Genomic DNA, 24,065 nt, shown 5'->3' on the forward strand with positions numbered 1-24,065 from the left:
GAGACAAGGAGGTGTCCAGTAGTAGGAAGAAGAGTGACCCTGTGCTGTGAACCTGGTTCTGCCTGTTACCGCATCTGCTAAAGGCCGGCTGCATTCTGTCTAAGGTAATCCCCCCAAGCTCCAGCAGAGGGCGCGCCCAGCCTGGCCTTGGCTGCCTGGAGAGAGATTGCCCTAGTAGTGCTTTGGCTCCTCCTCAGCAAGAAACAGACAAGGAAAACCTCTCCGAAGTCCCAGGGGTGGTTCCTTCCGCAGGTCACAAGTTTCAGTCCTGCACTCTCCCTCTGGGTAAACTGCCCAAAGCTTCACAACAGGGGAATGGCCTGTTGCACAGCAGTAATAACAGAATGAAGATGATAATTCTAACAATAAGTAAAGGTAATATTTACCCAGTCGTTCTGTTTCCCATACCTCACTTAACTGTCCCAACAGCTCCCTGAGGTCAGTGAGGTAAATGTGTGACCACGACTCGGAAAGATCCCAGTTGGGCCCCTCTGACTTGTAGGCCCAGCCTCTTCCTCCACGACATGCCTGTTGCCTACAGGAAGGAACAGACCCTGAGCAGCCACACCATCTCCCCACGCCCTGTAGTCTGAGCTCTTTCCTCCAACTAGAGTGCTGGCTCCCGGAGAATGAGGATTTTCATTTGGATTTTCACCACGCCAGACTGAAAAGCCTCATCCTGGCAGCTAAGTCACAGGCTCTGGCTGCTCCATCCTCGGATTCTCGACCAGCACAAAACTGATGTTCAATAATACTCCTCAAATTAAATGTGAACCGGTCTGTCTGCCTTCCCACTACCCCTCTTTTCCTATCTGTGGGGACGGGACGATAAGGCGACTCCTCCGGACTATGGCCAAAGGCTCTGTGCACTGCAGGCGGCTGTGCTGATGTTCTTGCCTGGTACCGCTAGGAACCGACACTGGATGGAGGTACAGGCTCCAGCTAAAAGGAACAGATGCCCTGGGGTCTGGCTGCCGCCTCTGCCTGGCTGACCGGTGCAGGAAGCTGACCCTCCTGGCTGGAGAGGGAAGTGTGCCAAGGTCAAAGCCCAGTCCTGGAAACACCACCCAAGCCGACAAGCTCTGGCTGCCCCACTGCATCCCCTGGGAACAGCGGTTCCAAAGATGGGTCTGGGCTTTGTGTCTGGGGGCGCTCTGACCCGCAGTGCAAGCACATTGTTTGGTTTCTCTTCAACATTTGTATTCTTGCCTCACTCTGTTCTTTAAAGTCAGCAGCAAATGTGGAAGTAAAGAATCCTCTGAGTTGGTCATTCTCAGCCTGTTCGTAGGAGTGTAAACTGTCAGGACTTCTCAGGCAGTGACTTGACAAAAGGCATCAAGAAATCTCGACTTTTTCCCAGATCCTTGAGCCACGAGGTCAGTGTGTTTCCTAAGTCAGCTTCTAATAATTTATGGTGGCTTCTCACAGGCACCCTCCCCAGGCACCCTCCCTCTGCAATACACACGGTCCCTCACTCCCCCCTCCCTCCCTTCCTTCCCTTTTCCTTATTTAAAACAGAAAATTGCTTTCCATCTTGCTTTTTTCATTTACAAATACATCCTGAAAACAATTCCAGATCACCTTGAAGCCTCCGGGCACTGATCATATCAATCAATAAAGCAAGAGAATGGTCCATTTTTGTTGGTGATATCAGTAAAACTCCTTTGTTTTTACTGTTTAATGGTACATAGAAGGCCAAACCTATATACTTCCTTCTTTTGTGCTTTATGGTGCTGAGTGGTGACTTGGCTGGCATGTGCGCCGCTATATCTGAGAGGCCTAGCACATAGTTGAAGCTCAATGAATATTTGATGAATGAGTGATATTCTAGATTCCAGGGTAGAAAGGGCCACAGGGTGTGCAGCCCTGCATCATAATGGTGGCCAAGGTCTGGCTCATTCTCCATGCAGGAGGGTGACTCCTGTGGAGTCCCTTCCTCTCTCCCAGCTTCCAGTTTGAGATATAATCTCTAAGTCTCTTTAGTCCTGACATGCCATTCATTCATTCATTCATTCACTGTTTTCTGGGCACCTTCTATATGCCCTGCAGGCACTGTGCCAGGTATGGAATATACATTAAAGCCTAAAGAGACATTTATAATTTGAAAAGAGAAAATGTCACTGACCAGGGAAATGAATCTACTGTCACAGATTGTGGTAAGTGCTAGGAAGAAGAGAACAGTGTTCTCTGTGTGTGGAAGGTTCAGTTAAAGATCATATGGCCAGGGGAGGCCTCCTTGGGGGGCGGTGACCCTGGGCTGAAATCTACAATAAAGTTGGATGGAGGGTGATCCAGGCAGAGCTAACGACAATCTGGCCTACAGTGATCCAAGATCTATCTTAGCTCGAGCCCTAACGGGTGCTAAGAGTGATCCCCCTTCCCTCCTCCTCGCCCCCGGGTGTTGGTGCCTTCCTGGGGTCTGGATGCTTGTGAGGCATTTGACTGACCCTGACTGCCCCCGTCAAAAGAGAGGAGCCTTCTACTCAGGTTCCCAGACTCTCCCTCATGGCCCAGGGCCAGAAGCTGTGGCTCCGAAAGGTGCTTGCTCTGGTGGAGGTTTCCCCAAAGGAAGCCACCTTCTCCCTTGGTTTTTCGTTCTCCCCCAGCTTTGTAAACTGAAGAGGCTCCAGACTCTGCCAAAAGCTACCCAGTCTGTTCCAAGTCTGCAGCTCTGAGTCCTCAGTGCACAGCAGATTCCATTACAGCTCCAAATTGTTTTCCAAATATACCACAAAGGTCATTTCCTGTTTTCTTTTTCTTTTTAAAAATTAAATATTTGCAGAGACTATACAAAAAGAAAGCAGACGTTTCGTGGAGGACGCAGAGCGCAGAGTGGGACTTGGTCCCGTGGGAGAGGCCTCCTGGGGGTGGGGCAAATGCTCTCCGAAGTTTCTCCAAGGGAAGGACTGTGCAAAGCTGATGGAAACACCAGGGCCCACGGAGCTGGCATTCCTCAGACTCAAAGGGAAGCGGCCTCTCTCTGTGAAGGGCAGCCAGAACCAGAGGGGCACTGAGGCGAACAGAAAAGGGCCCCAAACCAAGCACATTCCGAGAACCTGGCAAAGGGCAGGGCATGCAGCTAGTGCCTTAGGGGCACATCCAGCTTGGAGTCACCAGAGAGGAGCTGTCCTGCCAGGACAGTGCCTACTGCCCCTTCCAAGCGCAGCCCCTTGGTGAGGTTTCCTTTGGAGGCAGGCAGGCAGGGCCTTGACCTCTGGAGGGCCAGCCCAACAGCCCCAGGGCAGGCAGTGGAGAGACAGGTGGTGGGAGCCCTCTCGGTGAGGGGAGGGCAGGGTGCTGGAAGGTCCCCCACTCTGTCCTCCAGGGGCTTCGGGACACCACATCCTCTGGGCCTCCACTCAAGTGCCTCCTCCATTAGGGACCTTTGTGTTAGAGGCCCTGGGACCAGGCCTGGGTCCTCTGCTCTGTTTATTTACTCCCTGGGGTTCTTAACTTTTCCCTAAATAGCATGTGTTGACATCCCCAAATAGCCCCCAGCCTGTTTTAAGAGCTCAAGATTCCTAAATCTAACTGCCTAGTTAGCATGTTCTCCACTATCTCACCAGCATCTCAAACTTCACACGGCAAGTCACAGCCTGCTCCGCCCAGCTTCCCCCGCTCTGTGAGGGCACATCTGTCCACACTGCTCACGCTGGAAACCTGGAGCCATCCTGGATTCCTCCTCCTCCTCCACTGTGTACAGCCTGTCACCGGGTCCCGTCTCTTTCACCCCACACAGAGCCTGAGTCTGCCCACCTCTCCACTCCACGTGCACCTCCTGGTCCCACCGTCTCCCACCAGCACCCTCGTCGAGTCCCTGTTTCCCACTTGGTCTTCACCCAAGGTCTACTCTCTCCACAAGCAGCCAGGGTGATGTCCTCAGATCAGGCACCAGGTCCTGCGATTCCCCTGCTTCATTCAACCTTTGATGCTCTTTCATGCCACATCTGGCAAAAGCCAACCTCTACACCAGCCCCTGAAACTGCATGGATCTGGCCCTGCCTTCCTCTGGGACCTTTTGTCTCATCTCCACTCTCTTCTGGCCCATTTTGCTCTGACCACACTGGCCTCTGTCTAATTCCTCAAACCAGCTGACTCTTTTTGACCTCAGGTTCTCCATGAGACTGTTCTTTCTGCCTGGAACATTCTCTGTCACTCTGCTCTTTTCAGAGCCTCCTAAGTGGATTCCAGGCCCCGACGTTCCAAACTTTCCTGCTCTAGGACCCAGACACGAGGCCCTGCAGGGAATGAAGGCTCCCGAGTCCCTCTGCCCACCACTACTGCATGTCGAGGCCTGGCTGGCCTCTTGCGTGGTGTAGCGGACACAGAAAGGACTGTGGGGTCACCTCAGCTTCTGACCCCACAGCTGAGTGACACCCTACCGCATGTTCCTCTTCTATAACATGGGGGTGTTACAACTGCCCTGAAAGGTGGTTGGCATTGACCAGAGCCAGCGTGTATGGAGCCCTTACTGCATGCCAGACTGTGCTAAGCATCTTGGAGGCATTATCCCATTTAATTTTGCCGCGACTCTAAGAAGAGGAATAATTATTCGTGTTCTACAGAAGAGGAAGCTGATGTTAAGTAGCTTGCCCAAGGTCATACATCCACGGAGTGTGGACAGGGTGGAGCCTGTACTATAGGCTTGGAGGCATGGAGATGAGTTCATCATACTTGCTACATAGTAAGGGTCTTTTAAAAGTGTCTACTGCCTTTTCTCCCCTTCGTTCTTCTCTATCCCCAACCTCATAATAAGGCATTTCTGAAGGAAGAGCAAGAAAGCAATGCAAGTCCCAGGAAAACATTCGATAATGCTGGTGGAAACATACACCCAGGTGCATTTTACCCTGGCTTAAGCAAAATTCTGTTCAGAATGTTCAGCCAGAGGCAAAAACCTTCAGAACCTTTTTAGTGACGTTGGGTTGATGATTCTCTGAATTCTGCCACCATTCTAATTTCTGTTATCTAACTTCACAGCAATGGTAAAATTATTTTCAGGTACAAACTGTACAACTCTTACCATCCTGGCAGCTACATTTCACCCTGGGCAGGCCTGGGGGTTGGGACAGTGATACTAACTCTTCAATCCCTGAAAGTCTGTGCTTCTCTGGAAAGAGGCAGAAGGGTCCAGCTGAATTATTGCTTGGAGACCATGCTGGGTCTCCCTGGTCTCCCGCTGTTTACATATCAAACTTGGTTCCCAATCACTGGCAGTTCCCATCCCAGTGTGGAGGGAGGGCAGGAAGGGAAAGTCAGGTCATTTCCAAGCAGGCCAGCCAGAGTCCGGGACTGGACTGACCCCAGCTCTGCTCATGCCAGGCTGGCCCCTCTGGCGAGGTTCTTCCCTCAGGCCTCGGGGGTTCGAGTGTGGAACGCAGGGGGAAACGGGCATCTCTATGGTTGCTCTGAAACATGTCTCAAATTCTTTGACATTCCTCCTATCAAGAGGTGACTCTGAATGAGCTGGCCGTGGTGACTGCTTCTAAGAGAATGCAACAGAAGTGACGTCGTGTGACTTCCAAGATGAGGTTAGAAATGGTGACACAGCTTCCATCTGGCTCTCTCTTGGGACACTTCTCGTTGGAGCTCTGAGCTGCACCTAAGAAATCTGAGGCTGCCATGCTGTGAGGAAGCCCAAACCAACCCCACGAGGGGACCACTTCGAGAGTCCTGAGAGAGCACAGAGAGCCGAGGCTAGCAGCCCCGAGCTGGGCTGGCCCCTGGCTGGTCCAGCACCACCACCGTCTAACTGCGACTGCATGAGCGCCAAGCCAGGATTGTCCAGCCAAGCTGTTGCCAAATTCCTGCCCACAGAAACCATGAGAGATGATAAATGACTGCTGTTGTTTTAGACCACTAGGCACGGAAAGTGACGTGCTCCGTGGGAATGGAGAACAGAGTGATCTCTAATGGTACGTCCAGGGCTGCGTGGCCTCTCGTTTCTCCAGAGCGCCATAGAAAGCATGCCCCACACCTACTGTGGAGGATGAAAGATCTTATATCTCCATAGGGCTAATGAATTCCTCCATTCATTCAGGCAACAAAATTTCACTGATCACTGTGTGTACTGGGCTTGGGACTAGATGCCATGGATATGAAAATGGCAAAGCACCAATGTGCCCTTGAGGGGAAGTTCCTGGTGTAGTTAGGGAGCCCACATTAACACACTGTATACAAGATTCCCAGCCCCTGGGTTCGGTATTCCAGTCCTCCACCCGTCACCTCCAGGCACTGAGTCCTCATGGGCCTGCCAGCCCCCAGCCCAAGTATCCTATGTAACTCCTATGGCCCAGCGCAGAGATCCCTCAGCCTGAACCCCTTCTTCTCTGACCCAGAAGAGATAAGACCTCCTTGTTCTGCCACTTGCAGCACTTTGACTTCTCCTTCCTAATCCTCACTGCACTTGTAACTCACTCAGTAGTCAGCAAATGCATACTGAAGTGTCCCATGAGCCAGGCATGACCCAGGTACTGAGGCATTTGTTCACATCAGCTGGGCCCGGCTGGTTCCAAGAAGAGCAGGTACCCTGTTTCTCCTTATTTGTCCCTGTATCCCCAGCACAGTTCCTGACACAGAAGATGTAGAATAAATAAATTCATATGAACGAATTAATGAACAAATAAACAGACAAAATAAGAACTTAAGAACATTCACCCTCTAAAGCCAGTGGTTAAAATAACTATCTGAGTCCTGGCTCCTGACAAAAAAAAATAACAATGATAATTAACAAAATAAAAACGGATGCCATTTAGGGGTTGTATAGACTGTGCATCAGACATGGTAACAAGTGTTTTCCATATATCGTCTTAGTTATGCTTCAAGTAGCCCAGCGTCATTAAATCCCTTTACACGTAACTAGGACATACTGGACCCTGGATTCACATCCAAGACTGGCTGGCTCCTAGGTTCAAGGCCTCAAAGGTGGCACCTCTCTTTGGCTCAGGGAAGCAGAGGATGTGGGACCCCTAGAAAAAGGTGAGCTTAAAGGGGCTAAAGTGGCAGGAGGGGACTGACTGGGAGAAGCAGGGAGGTTTCTCCTTTGTTCTCATTCACATCTGTCTCCTACTAGTCATCTGAGCTGCTAGCATTTACTCTGGCACTGAGGCTTACAGCATGTTCCTTCATTACTTCAGTCATTCATTCAGTCCTTACAAGTACGACTCTTCCCAGCAATGACACTGACGGTGTTTTTAGAGGCACTGCATTACTGAACCCTCCCAACAGAGAGTCCATGGCTCAGAGAAGTGGCGTGAGTCACCCAAGGTTCTCCTAGTGACTGAATCAGGACTTGAATCTGCATCTCCTCCTTCCTGATTCAGTGCACATTCTTTAGGATGGCACATTCCGGTGATGGCTCTGCCCTGATGTGGATGATACAGAAGCTGTCTCATCCCCATCAGAGAACTGTTCTGTTATCAAACTCCCTGCCTCTGGCTTTTCTCATCTCAAATGGCAATCCCCACCTGGGTCAAAGAAGGTCACATCCTATATAATAAAAACCTAATATGCAAATTGCCCCCTTGGGCAGTCATTTGACCGGGAGTTCGACCGCTTGCTATGACGTGCGCTGACCACCAGGGTGTGGCGCGGAACATGGCAGGCGTTGGTGACATGCTGCAACCTCTCGCTGGCTACCTGGGGATGGGGGAGGGGGGGGGACGGGGATGGAGGTGCAGTGAGAATGCTGGGTGTCTGCCCGAGCTCACTCTCACTCCCCCTGCTACCCTCCCCCGGGATGCCAGGGCTTGAATGCCAGGGAAGCCCCCCCCCCCACACACTCAGGTGCCGGATGCCTGCGAGGAGCCCACCCACACCGTCACGGTGTCTTCCAGGTGAGCTGGGCTGTAGCCAATGGGACTGCAGGGGCCAGTCGGGCTCCCTGTGGGTTTGTGCAGGAGCTGGTCTGCAAAGCCGGCCGGGAGAGAGCCCGCTGCCCACCCAACTTCCTTGCTACGCCGCTGGGCGGCCCAGAGGCCAACGCTGCACCCCGGCCCGCAGTGTCCAGCTGCGCTCACCGCATCTCCGCCATGACTTGGGTGCCATGACTCAGGCGGAGGAGGGCGTGTGGGGGCTCACGGCCCCAGGTGCTGCCCAGGGCCTAGGGGTTAGCGAGGACCTGCCTTTCCACGTTAGATGCTCGCGCTTCTATCGCTGGCCAGGCCTAGGGACCACACCTGTGCACGAATTTTGTGCACCAGGCCTCTAGTACTATAATAATGGGGAAGGTGGACTTTCAGAGTGATTTACTCAGCACCTACCACAGTGCTTGCTGCACAGACCTAATAAATACTTCTCAAAAGAATGAACGAATAAATGAGTCAAGAGAGATATACACAGAATCTGCCACCATGAAACAGCTCAAGACAGTGTGCTGACAGGATTGTGTGTGTGCTGCCTCCTGAATTTCAGAGTGACATGCATCTACATGAGTGCCCTTCTCATCAACAACTATAGCAAGGCAGAGAGAAACCAAGCCTGTGATTCAGATAACAAAAAAGATCCTGTGCTGAACCACCACTGGTTCAGAGGCCAATGGAGAAATGTGTGCCCACAAAGCCATCACCCTTTTACAGATAGGCACTGAGAAAAGCCTATTTGACAGGTGAGGCTGGTAAGTGGAATTACTCAGAAAAAAAACTTGTCTCTTGCCTACATCAACCCCAAATTTGAGCTTGTAGCTTCTTAGCTAATAAAACCATTTATAAGACATTGAGTCAAATTTCATTTGTGTAATTAATCTTTAGGGAATGACTCACTCCAGATCACCAAGATTCCCACACTGTTACTCTTTTAAGAATCAAATGTTATATGGAGAAAAGTAGATTAGTGGTTGAGTAGGACTGGGAAGAATTGGGGGGCTGAGAGGGTGATGAGTAAAGGGTGTGGGGTTTCTCTTTGGGGTAATGAAAGTGTTCTTACATTGATTACGGTAATGGATGCAGAACTCTGTGAATATACTGAAGGCCACTGAATTGTACACTTTAAATGGATGAATTGTGTGGTATGTGAATTATATCATAATAAAGCTATAAAAACTCATTTGAATTATAATGGATAGAAATTCTTCTCATGTATTGCACTAATGCATTAAGGTACTACTTGCTAACATTTTCTTTTTTCTATTGTATTAATTGGGGTGACATTGGTTAATGAAATTATACAGGTTTCAAGTGTACAGCTCTATAATACATCATCTGTATATTGCATCGTGTGTTCACCACCCAATGTCAAGTCTCCTTCTATCACCATTTATCCTCCCTTTGGCCCTCTTTTACCTCCCCCTAATCTTTTCTTAATGATTTAAGATCACTGCTGAGAGCATAGTTTTTAAAACCTGGTATAACACAGCAATGCTTTCAGTATTATAACATACAGGGCTGTTTGTCCTACACTGAACAGCCCCATGTTTTGTCTGCTTATTTATTTTCTTCTAACAAGGCCTTTTAATTTTAGTTTAAGCTTGGTGGTTAAATTCATGTGCTCTGGTCATGTATCACTTACTGAAGTCAGTGTGATCACTTATTGGCTGTGTGATCTCTGCAAAATTACTAGATCTCTCTATGCCTCAGTTTCTCCATATGTAAAATAACAGAACCAATCTCAGTGGAGGGCTGTGAGGATTACATAAGATGATGTGCATAAAGCATTTAATTCTGTCTTTGGAAATGGTAACCCAGATTGAATTTTAGCTACTAATACTTTTCTTGATGTTGTCAGTTAGGTGCCTTGTGAGCTATGGACCCTAAGCCTGAAAATCCACACAGCATGTTCAGTATACTCAGTGTGTTCGGTGAAATAAAACAGGGGCTGGGGGTACAATTTCATGACTGGACTTTGGAACATCCATGGGGTGGCTCTGAGTTTTAGTAATACTAGGTAATTTGTCCCAGTTCACCCTAAAGAGAAAAGCCTAAAGGCCTGGTTAGGTCTCACATGACCCTGATATCTGACAGGCTGGTGCCCAAGGATACACAGTGGCCCACAACACTTCATGATCTCTCTAGACCAGGGGTCCTCAAACTTTTTAAACAGGGGGCCAGTTCACTGTCCCTCAGACCGTTGGAGGGCCGGACTATAGTTTTAAAAAAAACTATGAACAAATTCCTATGCACACTGCACATATCTTATTTTGAAGTAAAAAAACAAAACGGGAACAAATACAATATTTGTATTTGCATGTGGCCCACGGGCCGTAGTTTGAGGACCCCTGCTCTAGACCAATGGTTCTTAAAATTCAGAGGTCACAGACACACCTGAGAATCTGAGGAAAGCAATGGACATTCTGCTCAGAAAAGGGTGTGTGTGTGTGTGTGTGTGTGTGTGTGTGTGTGCATGTGTGCACGTATGGGTACATACAAAGTTGTACCCAAGGTTACAAGGGGCTCCAAATCCCAGAAGCCAACCAGAAAGCCCTGGTTAAAAAGCCCGGCTCTAGACTTCATACAACCCAAGCACTCTCAAGGTTAGGTGGCTCTAGCCTCTGACGTTCCCACAGCAGCTGAAACAGCAGGCCCTTTGCAGGCTTGCCCTCCTAAACCAGCCCTGGCCAGATAAAGTCCTGGGACAGACTGCCACATCCTAATTACCACAAACATCTGCATCCAGGGGATTCCCAGGGGCACTGAGTCAGAACAGGACGCAAGCCTGGTGGTTTGGAAAGCTACTGTATGGCCAGGCCCAGAAGCCTTGCTGATAAGTAGCTGGGGAGTTCCAGCTCCAGGGCAGCTGCCAGCCGGAGAAGGGGACTCTTGGGAGAGGTGAGGGAGGATGGCTAGGCCATGAAGGGGAATTCAAAGGAGCTGGAAATCCCCCAAACTCCCGGGACTACTAGGATTTGAACAGAGAAACAAAGGCTGGAGATTCTCCCCTAACTGCAAGGAGATGGCGCTGAAAGGGGGTGGGCAGGTAGGGGTGTAGGGGAGGTGGATGAAGCATGGGTCACAAGCTGGTAAAAAACTATTAACCTACGCCAGAAATGTTTAGATGCCAATATAAACACTGACCCGAGGTGGCCATACTTCAGGCCACTCTGTTCTATGAATTGCATTTTGCTTCCAACTGGAGGGCACCTGAGCCATCTCCCTTCAACAGTCCAGCGGGCAGTGCTCGTTTCTTTGGGCTGGGTTTTGCTTGCTTTTGCTCCTCTATCACAGCATTAAAATCACCATAGTGTGCCCTTGTCTTTGTGAAAATAGCTTCACAGCAAACAACTGGTAGACAGGAAAGTTGACATCATACCCATATTGGTAAAAACTCCTGTGTATGATTCCATCTGCTTAAGCAGATGGCTAAAGAAACCATTTTCTTTTAAGCCATCAGAGGCAATTGCTCTTCCTGATGCTATACAGAAACTGTCTGTAAATGGAATCATCACTGTGAAATTGCAGTGTGATGTCATATAACTTTTGAAAAGGGCCATACTGCCTTTTCTTCATGGGGCCAAAATTCCTGCCTAATTTCATTTGGAGCTTCCATCTTCTCTTTCTTCAAACAGAAATAAAGGTTTTTAGGCAAACACTCGTGGTGCCACAGTAGAGTGATGTGAACAATGTGACTACCCACCTGGTTTAGTTTCTTCTTCCTGCTTGCATCTCTTCAGATTTTCCAATGTTGACAAATCAGTGTGGAAATTCTAAGGAACCAGAAGAAAAAAAATAATTAGAGCCCGTCATACTCCAGGGTTGTAAACGGAAAGAATCTTTTGGGAAGACAAGCGAACAATATCTAACAACATGTTAAATATGCACACCCTTTGGGTCAGTCAAACACCTGGGAATTTATACTATAGAGAGGGTCACATGAATGAAAATATGTGCAGTAAAACATAATATGGAAAAGCAAAAAAAGAGGAAACAACGTAAATGTTAATAAGAAAAGAGTTAAATAATGACATAGCCATACAATGAGAAACTATAAAGCCATTCCAAAGAGTGAGGGAGATTTTGTTGTACTGACACGGAAAGAAGTACATGCTGTCTTGTTAAAAAGTAGTATAAGATGGTATACATTATTGCTCTTTAATAAAAGTATGAACATGACTATGCTTTAAAAAAAGTACAGCATTTGTGTACATGCACTTTTTTTTGTATCTACATAGAAAAAAGCGAAGAGCAAACTATAAACGGTAGTTCTCTCTGAGACTCAGAAACTGGGGGGAAAGAATGAAAGACTTTCACTTTTTACATTAATTTCTGTTTTGACTGAAAACTTTAAAAGAGGCATGCACAACTTTCATGACCATTATACATGCAGACTATCCACAATTTAAAAATAGCAAGAGTGAAGGCAAAAGACATTTCTAGACAAAGACTGAGCAAGTTTACCATTCAGAGACTCAAGAACATTCTCCAACAGAAAGAAACTGAACACAAAATAAGTGAGATTTTAGAAACAATAGTGAGCAAAGAAATTAGTAATTGTATTGGTAAATTGAAGGAAGTACTGATTAAATGCAGCTAATGAGGAGATAAAACAAATTTGACAATATTTGACAGTAGTACATATTTTATAGGAATAACACTGAAGATGAAGAGGAGAATTAAAACTTTATAAGGTTCTTGATTATACAGGACAAACACAGAAATACTGTTTTACTTTAGACAAAATATTCATGATGCCTACTGAGATTTTAAAGGTAAAATAACAAAATATACAAATAGGATAAATATATTCCAAACCAGCTAGCATGCTTCTGGATAGAAAAGGCTAATTATTAAAAAATGTCAATCCTTCCAAAATTACGGCATAAAGTTAATTAAATTTCAATAACAATATTAATGGGGGTTTTTGGAATTAACGGGGAGGGAATGGATAAAATTACTTTGAAGTTCATATGGGAATAATAAATATCCAAGAAAAATTAGCCAAGAAGTAGGAAATAAAATTATAAAAAATAAATATTTAGGGGATTTTTTATGAGAAAATAAAAATTTACTATAAAAACATTATAATAAAAAGACATGGTATTAACATAAGAACAGGTAAAAACATCTGTGAACCAAACTAGCAATTCCAGAAATAGACACAATAAAGGATGGGATTTCGATGCAAAAGAGAAGAGATGGTTTATTTAATAAATGATATTGGCATATCCAGGACAAAGCTTAACTGCTACTTCTCACTATGTATAAACATAAATTCTAAAGGTATTAAAGGTTCAGAATTAAATTAAAACCATATAAGTATTAGAAGGACATTTAGGAAAATATTTATATAACTTTAAGGTGTAGAAACTACTCTTAAACAAGGTGAAAAATCTAGACACTATGAAGAGAAAAATCAAAAATAGATATTTTACAAAAAAGTTAAAATTTTCTATAAATTTAGTGAAAAAAATTAATCAACATAATAGATTAGGAAAAAATATTTGCAACACACATAGAATCCTTGATATATAAATATATAAACAACTCCTACAACTTGAGAAAACAGCAAACAATTCCCAGGAAAAATGGGATGAAGGAAACTCAGAAGAAAGTGAAATGGCCAATTAACATGAAGCAAGGTTAAATCTCACTAGTAGTAAGGAATATACAAAGTAAAAATCTATAAGACACCATCCCCTGCCACCCCCATCAGCTTGGTCACAAAATAAAACAATAGAGATGGAGGGAGGGAAGGAAGGAGGAGGGTGGGAGAGAAGAAGGGAACGAATATCTAATATTGGTAAAGATTTAGGAAACAGCCTGGCCAGTGTTGCTCAGTGATTGAGGTTCGACCTATGAACCAGGAGGTCAATGTTTGATTCTGGTCAGGGCACATGCCTGGGTTATGGGCTTGGTCCCCAGTAGGGGACGTACAGGAGGCAGCTGATCAATGATTCTCTCTCATCATTGATATTTCTATCTCTCCCTCTACCTTCCTCTCTGAAATCAATAATAATATATTTTAAAAAGAGATTTAGGGAAATGGAAGTACTACTCATATATTTCTGGGGAGAATGTAAATTAAGACCTCTTTGTAAAGGAGGATAGTATTATCTATTAAAATATTAAAACATATACCCTTTGATCCAGAAATATTATTTTTGAAAATGTAACCTGTAAAAATAAAAGCATGAGTAGAGGATTTGTATGTGAAGACATTTAATGAAACAATATTCTAGTAGGAAAAAAAAATAATGGACAACAACTTGAATATCTGTCCAAGATGAATGGCTGAATATATTGTAATACCTCCAGATCTATAGCCCTGAATAATTACAAGAGTGAGTTGGAGTTATACCTACCTGTAATGTATTAGTTACTGGGACAAATAAATTGCAAAATAATAAAAGTATGATCCCATTCTGACAAACAAATACACACAGACACACCCTATATCCACTTATATAGGAGCTTGAAGAAGGTATGGACTGATAAACACCAGATTGATGACACTGGTTATTTCAAACAATGGAAATGGGGACTAGAGGGAGGAGAGAGAATAACTCTTTCTTTACACATCTTCCAGTTGCTTGATTAGTTACAATGAGCACATTCATTACTTTAGGAGAAAATAATGAAGAAAATAAAAATAATTAAAAAGAAACATATGAGAGCAGAGAAAGAACACTGGTAAACTATGTTATACACTATCCATTTATCTTTTTTTTCTTTTGATTTTTTTTTATTTTCAAGAAAAACAATTTTAAATATAATGTTACATGCAATAAACCAGTCTCTATGCGGTCTCCACTTTCGGTCCTCAGCTGTCAGGGTTCTCTCCTGCAAGTTTCCCGTTGATTATTCAGGAAGTTTTTCTGTATTTTACTAGTAGTTGTAATACCAGTTCGTTCCTAGGAGCATGTCCGTGCAGCATCCACTTACTCTGCCGCCATTTTTAATCCTCTCCCATTTATCTTTACATGGAATAGTTAACTGTACTTATTATCACTTTTTTTTTTTTGGTCAAAATAGAACAATTAAAAAAAAAAACTCTATGGGGGGGGGGGGAGTGTACTTTATTTCCTAAGCATTTATGCCTCTTATTTTAAAAGGAAAATATTTAAAGAAAAAGAATTTGTCCCTTTAACATCCAAAAGCAAGCCCTGGCCAGTAGCTCAGTTGGTCAGCGTGTCATCCCACTACTCCAAGATTGCAGGTTCTATCCCCAGTCAGGGCACATACAAGAATCAACCACTGAATGCATAAATAAGTGGAACAATAAAAAAACTGACTTTTCTCTCTCTCTCTCTCTAAAATCAATAAATACATTTTAAAAATCTGTGCTTGTATAAAACCACTTTTTTTTTTTAATCCAAAAGAAAGCCTAAAACTTTGGCCTTGAAACTGCCCTGTGTAGGCAGTGTGTGGGCTGGTTCTGTGCTGGTGACTGTTTTCAGTGGCTCAGTGTCCTTGATTGCCTTCTTCCCCCAAACCCAATTAAATACACTCCTGGGAGTGTACAGTCTGCTGGGAACCAAAGCCCTGAAAACTGCAGCAACTCTGCTCAAAAGGCTCCATATCAGATGGGTCCTGGAATTTAGAGAAGTGAAATGGACTGTTTTGCAAACCATTTTTGATGGAAGGAGGAAGGAGAGGAAATGGTTTAGCCCAGTAGATGAAATGCAAGAAAAAAGAAGAATAGCATTTATAACAAGCTCTTGAAGGAGAGCTAGCTACCTATGCTGAATCTGCCGTTTCAGTTATCTGGAAGGTACACTCTGCCTTCCCTGGTAGAATGCTCTGCTTTTAACTTGTTATTTGATGTCAATTGTAATAAATATTTCCTTGAACAAATAAAGATACCTCACATTTCTAAAGCACTTCATGACTTACAAAGCACTTTAAGATATCCTACTTGATCTTTACAACGACCCTGGGATCAGATCAGTTTCATTCCCATATACAGGTGAAAATGAGGCCCAGACAAGTTATGGATCTTTTGGGCACACAGCAGTTGTAACAAAGCTGCAATACAAATTCAGGTCTCCAAACCCCAAGTCCAGCAGGAAGCTCAAGTTTGACGTGACAGACAGAAGGAGGAACCTCAGGCAAGCCAATGAATAAAAACAGGATCTTGGGAGGGACAGATTCTTCCTGCCCCTGTACTCGAACGCGTTGTAGCTCCATGTTAGAGGGAACCCTTGCTTATACACTGGAATACAGCTGCTGAATAAGGGAAGGAAAAGCCCCGGCATCACCAGGCCCCCTTCCCAAATCTCTTAACCTTCTCCTAACCTTCCCCTTCACCCATTGCTACCTTCTCTTTCCCTCGATGCGTTAGCCTCCTTTCAGTTTCCCCAACATCCCACATGCTTTCCTGCCTTGGACCCTTTCGCATGTGGACCTCTCTGCCTGGATTATTCTTTCCCACTCTATAGCTCCCCTCTTCCCCCCACTGCCTGCCTTAGCTCTTGGCATAACTTACTCCTCGTCTTGGTTTAAACACCACCTCTTCAAGCCAGCCTGCCCTGACTACACTCTCCTCCTCATCCATCACTCACGCCGTTCATTTCATAACACCGCTGCCCGTCCTTGTGAGCTTCATGTGAGGAAGGACCAGGCCTGTTTTATGTAACACTGTCTACTTATCAACTTGCCCAGTGCCTGGCAGATATTAGATGCTCAACAGATACTGGATAAATATATGAAAATTTATTGAAGAGAGTTGAAGGTTCATCTCAAATGCTATCGTCCCTCTACCTTCTCAGGCACAGCACTGTCCCTCTGTTGGGGGAGGGACATCCTATACAATAAAAGCCTAATATGCTAAGTCTCCATCCAACCAATCAAAGCGTAATATGCTAAGTCTGCTCAACCGCTTGCTTTGATGTGCACTGACCACCAGGGGGCAGATGCTTTGACCAGTAGGTTAGCTTGCTGCTGGGGTCCAGCTGATGGGGACTGAGCGAGATGGGCCAGACATGCCCTGGGGCCCTCCCATGGTCCCTCCCCAGCCCCTGATCGTGCACTGGTGGGGTCCCTCGGCCTGGCCTGCACCCTCTCACAATCCAGGACCCCTCGGGGGATGTCGGAGGGCCAGTTTCAGCTCAATCCTGCAGGCCTCTAGTAATCACATGTGTTAGAGTTATCCAAGACTTCTTTACCTATTGGCCTCTGAGCTACTTATAAGTCTTACTTACATAGGTATTCCCCAGAGCACCTTGCATAATGCCTAACACAAATGTGAATGAGTTCATGTATATACAGGAAAGTACACATGAAGGCTGCAACCTCTAACTAACCATAGACACTGGTTCCTCCTACCCAAGGGTCTGAGCACCTAAAAACGTTGAGCACCTTAGAGACAGGCAAACAGACTCTGCCCAGGAAGAAATTAAAATCAGAACTAAACTTGATAAACAGTGGTAGTGTGTGGGTGAGAGGAGGGGAGGGGAAAGCATGCTAATGGGAGCGTATATAGGTAGAAGCTTTCTGGTGCCAACTGGAAATTGGTATCAGATCTAAAGAAGTCCATGTCCTCTGACCTCGCCACAACTCATTAAAACCAGGGAAGAGAGCCCTGGCCGGTGCGCCAAGTGGTGACAGCATCAGCCCACGTCCTGAAGGGTTCAGTTCCCAGTCAAGGGCACGACATAACTGGAGGAGTTGCTGGGAGGCAACCAGTCAATGTATCTCTCTCACATCAATGTCTCTTTCTCTCTCCTCTCACTCTCCTCCCCCCGCCCCCCACTCCCTTCCACATTCTCTGAAAAGCAATGGAAGAAATATCCTCAGGTGAAGATTAACAAAACAAAAAAACAAAAAATCAGAGAGGTGAAATCAGTGGGTGATGATTTAGGTGTTTTTCTGAACTGTCTAGCTTTCCTTCCATGAACATGTTCTAATTTTGTAATCTGAAAAAGCAAACCCACACAATAAATGCTATAAAAGGAACCAACAGAAAATCCAGTGGTGATTTTAGACTACAAAATCACCACCCGTTTCCTCGCTAAACTTGGGACTGCAGATTTAGGGTTCTCAGTGTGTGTGGGGCGGGGGTGGGGGGAGGGGAGACAGCATTTTGTGAATACTGCCTTTCTCTGTCTGAAGCTTTGTGGGACAGGAAGGTGCCTGGAGTAAAAGCTGCAGCAGGGGCAGCTCTCATTTCTCTCTAATGCAATGCTGGCAAAGCTCCGAGAGTCAGGAAATGGAGGGAAAGCTTGGGAGTAATCAACCCAGCTCGAGGCCAGGACCTCCATCCTGCAATGATTCATTCACCTGCCCATATTCCCTGATGCACTAAGAGCTCCACGAGAACAGAGGCTGTCTCCTAGTCAGCCTGTTGCTCTGGCTTCGTGCTTAGTACTGGCTGGCCCTCAGTACAGTTTATTGAATGTCAGAGACCACATCTATGAAGTTCTAAACACAATGGTGAGGCGTTAGATGGGATCAGGCAGTTTAGGGTAATGGCCCTGGCGGGGAAGGAAGATGGTGGATGAGGAGGAAATAAACCAGATGGTCAGGATGTGAGCGACATAGGCGGAATGTACCAGTCAACCTGTAGAGCTGCCCTTCCCCCTGAACCCAAGGGTGGTAACTAAAAGCGAGAGAGAAGGGCAAAAGGAGATTGGCTGGTGTGTTTTTTGAAAGAGCCAACAGAAGGCAAGGGCAGGAAATTTAAATCCCTAGACGAGTGAGCTTCTGCGGCCACTCTTCTTGGGCCCCCTCTCTGAGAGCTTTGTTACTTCCGATCTTGGAAGATTAAAGGGACGCCTTTCAAATAAAGTTAGGAATGCTGGCTTCCTCCAGTAAGAGCGGATGCACTTAAGTGTGCAACTGGGAATCACTCCGCATCCCAGCTGACTGCAGCTTCCAAAGAAGCCTCTCCCCGAAGGAGCAGACACTCAAGTCTTCCTAAGGCGTGTGCGACTTCCAGGAGGCAGTGAGCTCAGCTTTGAGTCATGATTGGTGACTTGTTTCCAAGAACTTTGGATTGTCCATGTCTGTCTCCACTTAGGAATCACCTCTGGCCCCTCGTCAAAACAGCAGAATTAATTGAGCGGCTTGGCTTCTGTCACACTCCGAAAGTAACACCTGCCACCAGCTTCTTCCTTAAGAGGCTGGGCCAGGTCGCCTGGTCCTAGGACAGCACCCACTTCTGCGCTTGGCTCAGCACCTGACTGGGTGACAGGAAGTAGTGCTGAAGCTAGGTTTGAAAGGCCAAAGTGGCAGCTCCAGGGCCCATCACAGGGGGTTTCAGCAACGCTGAGGTCGAAGATGACTGCAAATTCCTCAGACAAATGCCATCCTATGACAGAGGGGACAGGTGCCTGTATACACTGGCTAACACTCTCTCTGGAAACCATAGAGCAGCTAATCCCGAGCGTGTATCTGTGTACCAATTAAGTTCATACTAGCTCTATCCTATTTCATCCTCAGGGTACCCTTTGAGACAGGTATATGGTGACCCCCACTTCACAGAAGAGAAGCAGGCTCTGTGAGGAGAGGTAATCTGTTTAAGAGGTCTCAGTGAGGAGGGGGTGAGGGTAGAGCTCTCACTGCTACCCTCGCCAGTTTCTCCTTGAACCATAAGTTGTCTAAAGTGACAGGAACTGTGGACACCAACCAGTCCAGGGGTGGAAAAGGCGAATGCCCATGGGGGCCAAGGGACAGGCTGGAGACCAGAGAGTGCAATAGATTGGGCAAGGGAATGGCACAGATGGTAATAAATGAGAGAACACACTCACCTAAGACATTCAAATTCAAATAAAAATAAAAACCCAAACCACTCTGACTTCTGACTCTGCTTCACGCTTCATTTCACGATGGAGAAGCTGAGATTCGGAAGGTGATATAGGAAAGCCAGCGCAGTGCAGTGGGAATCCAGGCCTCAGGGAGGGCCAGCTTTCCTGGGAAATGCAGCTATTTATTATCTGTTCGCTGTTAGCTGAGAGACCCAGGGCAAGTGACTTCACCTCTGTGACTCTTCTATGTGTAAAATGAAAATAACCTCTGCTTCACATCATTGCTGTGAAGACTGAAAGGAATCGAAACACAGGGTGGGGCAAAGTAGATTTACAGTTGTTAATATGTGAAACACAGAGCTTATTCTTGTGTTATTATTTATTAATTATTGTAGCCCTGGCCAGGCAGCTCAGTTGGTGAGAGCATCCTCCCGATACCCCAAGGTTTCGGGTTCAATCCTAGATCAGGGCACATACAATAATCAACCACTGAATGCGTGTGAATATGTGGAACAACAAATAGATGCTTCTCTCCCTCTCTCCCACCCTTTCTCTTTCTAATAAAAAAGATTGTATTACTTTCCACATGAACAACTGTAAATCTACTTTTGCCCCACCCTGTTTGCAAGATGCCCAGCCCTGTGTATGACACGTATTTCAGGGAGATATGAAAGCCAAGCAAGAACTTGGGACATAATAGTCTCTTCCACAACGTACCTCCTCTCCTGAGATGCCCTACACGTTCTGTGGGCAGGTGGACTCTCTGAGGATGAGCACACGAAGACAGGGCTGACAGCACAGAACAAGAAACTAAAGCCACCTCATCCGGAAGTCCTGGAGCGCGGGGTGTGAGGCATCCCACCACACTTCCACTCCCCCACCCCAGGCAGGAACCACAAGGACCACGTGGGCACTTACTTCCAGAGAACTATCTCCTCATCACCTCCTTAGGAGGAGAGGTTACTTTATAAATTATCCAAAGGCTTGAGATCCTGGGGGGCTGGAGGGAGGTGGAAGGAGGTCCTGGCCTTCCCACTGCCCATGCCCCTGGGGAGTTCCATGGCAGCAACAGTCCACTTTCAAGGGCTGAGGGGCTTTGAGAATCCTACTGGAAACCCAGATCTTAACTAATGCAAACAGTTTTTAAATGCCACGCCTTCCTGAGGGTTAGGGTCTATGATGGCCTTAAACATAAAAATCCCTGAATCACCAAGACCTGGAACCTTTCTGTTGGGCACACAGCAGTTGTAACAATCTGCTTTTGCTTGTCTTTCTTTGTGACATCTGCCTTTGCTTGTCTTTGTGCTTTGCTCCCACTGTCCTGTCCCGGCAGCGGTAGAGGCTGTGCTGAGGTGAAATGAAGGGAAGGGAGCAAGTAAAGGATCCCTCCCCTCCCCCCATCCCCCCCCCCCCCCCCCCCGGGTTCCCTCCTTCTCTCTTGCCAAGCTAGGACTTAGAGCGTGGGCTTTTAGTTAAAATTCGGTCGCTGTCTCCCCTGTACCTATGTGCCAGGCTCTCCACCAGGCAGTGGGGTGCAGAAACATAGTCTCTTCTGTAACCTAGAGAGAGGGTGCATACAGTCTAGCAGAAACACAGTGACCTGAAGTCACGCCAGTGATTCTGTAAGCACAGTGCAGGTCAACACTTGGAAGGAGTTCAGGATAATATGGGAACATACAGTGGAGACACCACAGTCAGTAGAGTCAGGGAATGATCTGACCACCTACGTGATGGAGGGATGACCCTAACATGGAGCGTGGCACTTAGGGGTTGCTCCATCATGTTAAGTCCCTCTCCTCCCCCCGTGTGTGAGCATACGCATGCATCCACGCACTGAAACTTTCTCTTTCTTCAGGAACACCAAACCTGACAAAACCATAAAAACTCGGAAATAACTTAATGTTGCCTGTTTTGTGTCCTCTTTTTAACTCTCCCAGAGGCACCAGTGTGTGGGCACTCTGGGACCCGGACAACCAAGGGCACTCTGCCTCTCAAGCCCTAAGGGCTCTCCTCAAAGGGGAAAGGAACATTGATGGCTCATTTCAAGCTGAATTTGGGACTACAGCGATCATCTAGATTCGCCCCCTCATTTACATACAAACGAGGAAACTGAAGCCTGGGACACACTTGCCCAGGGTCACACAGTTCCCTCGGTGGCCCTTCTAATAGAGGGTGGCTCTTTGTTTTCTCCTTAACTGCGATTTTACTTGCAAGCAGGGGAGGTGGTGACACACAGCAGCTACAAGCCATGCGAGAACCCTCCACTCAGGCACCCTCCGGGTTCATTAAAATCCTGAAAACACACTGGACAAATAAAATGCCCCTGGGCTTACAAGTTCTGTTTCTTTTCTAGGCATAAACAGCAAATTTCTAAAAGGAAGCAATAGAGAGATCACAAAGCCAAAGTTAAAGATTTCCAAAGCTTATTCCCATCTTGGCATTGCCCACGCAGCCAAGGCAGCACTGGGGTATATGTGATGAGATAACTTCACAAAATCTAATCAGACCTGTATCTTAAATTTAAAATATCCATCTTATGTCTAAGGGTAAGTCTCCACTATATGAGGAAAACACTGTAGGAAATTTTCACTTTGAGAGACATTTCTCTCTGGACTGTTTAAAAAGTTTTGTACTATCCTTGTAATCAGAAAAAAAATATAAAAGTTTTACAAACCCCAATTTCTAAGGGAGGATTTCTTCACCCATAATTTGACGCAAGGAGCTGCTCTTAAAGCTCTAGATACTCTGCCAACGTTCTTGGGTAAAAAGTAACACAGCATTTGAATGGAGCCCATCTGTGAGACCTGAGGCTCAGACTTGAGCCAGAGGTTCTCAACCTGTGGGTCGCGACCCCTTTGGCGGTCGAATGACCCTTTCACAGGGGTCGCCTAAGACCATCCTGCATATCAGATATTTACATCACGATTCATAACAGTAGCAACATTACAGTTATGAAGTAGCAACGAAAATAATTTTATGGTTGGGTCACAACATGAGGAAATGTATTTAAAGGGCCAGAAGGTTGAGAACCACTAGGTTGAGTCTAGTCCTAAGCAGTTTCAGACAAAGCCATAATTTTCAGAGCAATAATATATCATAATATAAAAATAGACACTTTGTGACCAACGAAAGCAAGCTCTCCAGAGAGCTCTGCCTGCAAGCTCTGCTTCTCCCGGGGGTGGAGAACCAAGTTCTACTCACGAGAGCAAAGAGTTTCTTCAAAGTCCGGGGATCCTCAGTCAGAGGTGCAGGTAGAATTTAAGAAACCAGGATTCAAAACGCCTCCCTTTTGAGGATAAACCTCCCTTGTGAGCAGACCAGGTGGGATTCTCTCTTACCCTTTCACTCTTCCCTGTGTCTGCTAAATAAAAGGCACTTCGAGGTTTTAGTGGGTGTTTCCCACGTCTCCGGCCAAGTAAGTCCCCATTTGTTGTAATTCAATGCTCAGCCTGATGATGTCAACCGCTCAGCTCCCCAGCTCAGTTTCCACCTCTCCGTCCACAAGAGAGATCCATTTCCTTTGGACAATGAGCCAGGGGGCTGTAACTACATCCCCAGCCTTCGTCACATTTGCCTAACATCCTTCCTTCAATTTTCAACACTGTAGCCGTACTGACAAAAGGCTTCCTATCCACTCCCTGCAGGGCTCCCGGCAAATCCCTTTGCCTCAGTCACTGTGGGCCACCTAGTTTGCTCGGCAGTATTTTAACTGATGTCTTTGGTATATAATACACCAGGTTAGGGTGGAGAGCTGCTTCTCAGCCCACCCCCATCTCTTTTTTCCTGCTCAATTTTTCAAGTTGCTTAATTTCCCCAAAGTTTTCTAGGTGCATGCTGGGCACAGTGCGTGCGTGCGCTTTTCCTTCACTTCGGGGAACGACACGTGCCCACATCCAAAGCTTGAGAGCGCTGGTCTTAACTTGAGGAACTGGATTCTGATCTTAGTCACCCACCCAACTGAATGAACAGCCTTAAGTCAGTCACCCCTCTCTCTGGAACTCCGTTTCCCCATCAATAAAACGGCGTTGATGTCTTCCCCTTCTGCAATTCAGTGACTGAGGAGCTTAACAAGTGCAAAGGAATTTTACCACAAGCTGCCTGACTCCACGCTCGAGGGAGGGAAGAACCCGGGATAGTCACAGGACACTGCTCAGAGGTCAGGCTCAGCCTGGCTCCCAAACCCCCTTTATTTAGCAGAACTGTTTCTCTGGGAGAAAACCCGAAAGAATTCACTAAACAAATCCCGGGGGACACTGAAAGAGGCAGCACAAACTGGAAGATAAGATAAAGAAGCAAGAGAATTTAACTATCCTTAGGGACTGACACGGAACAGTAGTGGCTACAAGAGATAATTGCTTGCATTTGTAGAGTGCTTGGTGGGAAGACATATAAGCCTCTCTGCTTTAGTGTGCAGTGGAAAGCAATGACATGTATAGTGATTATCAGCATCAATTTA

The 24,065-nt window shown here is 46.3% G+C and overlaps 1 protein-coding gene across 3 annotated transcripts in view; it reads right to left on the reverse strand.

Moving 5' to 3' along the window:
- The window catches only part of PKIG (cAMP-dependent protein kinase inhibitor gamma), a 64,619-nt gene that overhangs the window by 5,349 nt on the left and 35,205 nt on the right, over window positions 1–24,065 (reverse strand). Inside the window, exons 1-2 of one of the 3 annotated variants that reach the window (XM_023756252.1) lie at window positions 22,948–23,079; window positions 11,563–11,632 (exon numbers count right to left, since the gene is read on the reverse strand). The gene's annotated coding sequence lies outside the window, so the exon portion shown is untranslated. Of the gene's footprint in view, window positions 1–11,562; window positions 11,633–22,810; window positions 23,080–24,065 lie in introns of those variants that run through there. The other 2 variants (XM_006091418.3, XM_006091417.2) reach the window with 2 other exon arrangements.

This window comes from Myotis lucifugus, unplaced genomic scaffold (genome assembly GCF_000147115.1).
Source record: "Myotis lucifugus unplaced genomic scaffold, Myoluc2.0 scaffold_90, whole genome shotgun sequence".
NCBI lineage: Eukaryota > Metazoa > Chordata > Mammalia > Chiroptera > Vespertilionidae > Myotis > Myotis lucifugus.